Genomic DNA, 3,939 nt, shown 5'->3' on the forward strand with positions numbered 1-3,939 from the left:
TTTATAAACTATCAAGGCCTCATGAGGGAGGGGGGAGTAGAGAGGGAGGGGAAAAATGAGGACCTAATGCCGGGGGTTTAAGTGGAGAGAAAGTGTTTTGAGAATGATGTACAAATGCGCTTTACACAATTGATGTGTGTATGGATTGCGATAACAGTTGTATGAGCCCCCAATAAAATATTTTAAAAAGAAAAAAAAAAAGAGCAAGAAAGATGGGGGTCGCCTTTACTGAGCCATTTATCTCTTTGCCCTCCAGTCAAAAAAAAAATGTGCTGGGAAACATATATATGATACCACACACCATATACATGTATGTATGCACAAAAATATATCTCATATGTTCTGTTTTATCTATATAACACTAACTATTACAGTCAGGTTCTTATTTATTTAAAATCTGATATAATTCCCTGAGCTCTTTCTGCTAATATTATATGAATTATTTGACCAAGAGAAAAACTCTAAGGCTAATGGACACTTCAGATCCCAACTTTTCCTTCCACCATTCCAAAGAGATGAAACTTACAACTCTGACTTCATCTTTAGCTTCTCCTCTCATGATCTTTGCTCTCTAATACCAGGTGAAGAAATTCAGATAGTCTCTTTAAACTTGAGGGACCCCATGGAAAGAGCGTTCTGGATGAGAACTAGCTATGGGCATGAAACTAAGTTTAATGTTATAAGACATGAAACTGTCTTAGAAAACCCCCTTCAATCAAGTCTCCAAATGACTGGACCGCATGAGTGGCCATAGACAAGACCAGACAAGGAATTGACCAGCAGCCTCCAGTCCAGTTTGCTGAATTACAAAATAGTAAGCAACTAAAACGTCATAAAGCTCAAATTTCTATTGATTTTATCGCTAGTCAAAAGTGTTTCATCATTGAAATTAGATAAAATTTAAATTGTTAATCACTGAAATGAGTCATCTGTAAGCACATCAACACTGTCACTCAAAGCAGAGCTGCCCAAGAGCGAGGTCAAGGCTACGCGTCCTTCCACAAGCAGGCTGCCTCCTCTCCTCTTGCCAAGTGGCTGGTGAGTTTGAACAGTCAGGAGTTTAACCAGTGCACCACCAGGGCTCCTACTTAAAGGCCCTGAGTGAATGAGTGCAAGAATTTAATATGACAGACAGCTATTAATACAACACTTGAAACAGTCACTCTCCCAGATGATGTTAACATGCTCTCCAGGATTGGTTGGTATTTAATTGACACCTTCTTTTATGCACTGACATTCTCTGTATCCCACTTTCCTGGTCATTTTTCTTCATATTAAGTGCAAGGATGTACCCGGATTTATCCTAGTCTCCCATATTTCCTCTTTTCTTTTATTGGCCCACTGAAAGGAATACTTCCAAGTTAAGGGAATTTCCAATTCAAAACAGTAACTTTGTATTCTATTTCAAATCCGAAGTCTACGCTTATTTCAAGTCTTACTGTAAAGTTTTACTTTCATCTCTCCAAATGTAAGACTGCTACTTACATGAATTTACCATGTTAATATCTCTGTAGCATGACTGGCAGGAAAGATCAGCAGTGTATATGTCCATCTCAATCATATTATTTGATATGGCATGAGGAAAATGCTTCAAAACCTCAGTACTACCCCACTGTAACTTCAGGCATCATAGATTCATTCACTGGAATGTAAGGCTTTGTGCTCTATAAGCTTAATGTAACAATTCACTTACCACTGGATGGTATTTATCATTGTTAACCAAGACCTGGATTAACAGATAAGGAGGTGTTTGTTAATCACCAGAGATTAAAGGTTTCTAGGAATAAAACACAGATAGGAAGGGGTTATAGATAAGACAAAAATCTCATACATCTTTTTTTTCCAGAGATTTTTTTAAGGAAGCTCAAATTCCTCTTTGCTTGACCCCAGCCCTCTTATTCACATGTCACTTGAAAGATTATCCAGTTTGTCCTAAAGTGGGAATTCTTAAACAGAGTTATACATAACTCTAAGCCAAAACTTTATGCCATCATGTCAGTTGTGACTCAGAATGACCCTGTAGGACAGAATTAAACTGCCCTCTAAGGTTAGCTAGGAGCCTTGGTAGCATAGTGGTTAAGAGTTGGACTGTTAAACATAAGGTCAGCAATTCAAAACCACCAGCTGTTCCTCAGGTAAAATATGGGGCTTTCTATGCCCATAAAGAATTATAGTCTCAGAAAACCACAGGGGTGGTTCTGGTATGTCTTATAGTGTCACTGTGAGTCAAAATCAACTGAATGCCAGTGAGAGAGTGATAGAGTTTAATATGAGTCAAAAACTGATTCCGTGGATTAGGTATCAGGCATCTAAGACCCAGAACAAAATCATACCCAATATGCATGGGGGAGGGGGCATGGAGTGGCGACCCAATGCCCATCTGTAGACAATTGGACATCCCCTCACAGAAGGGTCCCAGGGGAGATGAGCCAGTCAGGGTTCAGTATAGCACCAATGAAACACACAAGTTTCCTCTAGTTCTTTGGTGCTTCCTTTTCCCCACTATCATGACCTCAATTCTACATTACAAATCGGATTAGACCAGAGCATGCACACTGCTACATGTAAGAGCCCGAAACACAAAGAATCCAGGATAGATAAATCCTTCAGACCCAACAAGGAGAGTAGAGATACCAGAAGGATTAGGGGACTGTGGGGAGAGAAAGGGGAAATGATCACAAGGATCCAACTAGAACCCCCTCCCAGGGGGATGAATAACGGAAAAGTGGGTGAGGGGCAACAGAAAATGGTGTAAGATATGAAAACAATATCTATAACTTATCAAGTGTTCATGAGGAAGGACAGGAGTGGGAAGGAGAGGTGGAGAAGAAATTGGGTGCTGATATCAGGGCCTCAAGTGGGAAGAGAATGCTTTGAAATGACGATGGTGGCATATGTGCAAATGTGCTTGACACACTGGATGAATGTATGAATTGTGATAAGAGATGTAAGAGCCCCCAGTAAAAGTATTAAAAACAAACAAACAAAGAAACAACTGACTGCATGGCAGTGAGATAGAGTTTACAAGGTTGTTATCTTCAGGGAAGCGGAGTGCCGCATTGTTCCTCAATGGAGCAGCTCCTGGATTCGAACCACTAACATTTAGGCTAGTAGTTCTTTAACTACTCTGCCACCACACACTAACTGAACTCACAGTAGACTATAAATAAATATGCCCTAAGCAGAAAACAGTTCTGATACAAACCTCTGGTGATGGCACAAGTGTGGAATTTTGTGTCCAAAACACATACATCTACACATATTCGCTTTTTATCATCCAAAGCTTATGATGTAATATATGTTCCAGAATCTTTAGAAAAAAACACTATAAAATATTTTGATTGTGTTGGATATCATGAAAACCTGGAGGAAAACTTGAGGAATATGAACTTGTAACTGTAAAAATATTTTCTGCTACAATTTTGTGTTTAGGGAAGATTGGAATAAAGCTTGGCATTCTCTTTCTAAGTAAGTTTAGGATTTGGATTGCGTGCTACAGACAGAAGTTGTCATCTCAGTCCATGAGCCTAGAAATAACACATTACCACAATTGGAAGCAAATCCTTTTGTGAGATTAAAAATAAGGGTGTAAAGGCAAATGTAGCTTTTTCTTCATAATGTTGGAGTTTTATGTTTTTCATTGATGGAATTGCATTAAAAGGGCCTGTAAAATGGTCTAGGAGAAGTGCTCAGTGTTTACTTGGGGTGTGAATCAGAAAGTTCTCCCAAAGAGTTCACTTGGACACATCTAAAGATCATCTGCAGCCTAGTTTCCTGGAGTGATTTGTTCTCTCTACTCTCACCATCCAAATGATGTCAATCTTTCACATTTCATTTCAAGGGCAACCATCAGGACAGTGTTTTCTGTGAGCACTGAGCCAACTTACCCAGGCCCCTTTCCTCTCAATTTCAACATAGTCCGCGCTTGTTCTACACCAT

The sequence above is a fragment of the Echinops telfairi genome, unplaced genomic scaffold (genome assembly GCF_000313985.2).
Source record: "Echinops telfairi isolate 266 unplaced genomic scaffold, ASM31398v2 ScPeMD7_7467;HRSCAF=8505_1, whole genome shotgun sequence".
NCBI classification, from domain to species: Eukaryota; Metazoa; Chordata; class Mammalia; order Afrosoricida; family Tenrecidae; genus Echinops; species Echinops telfairi.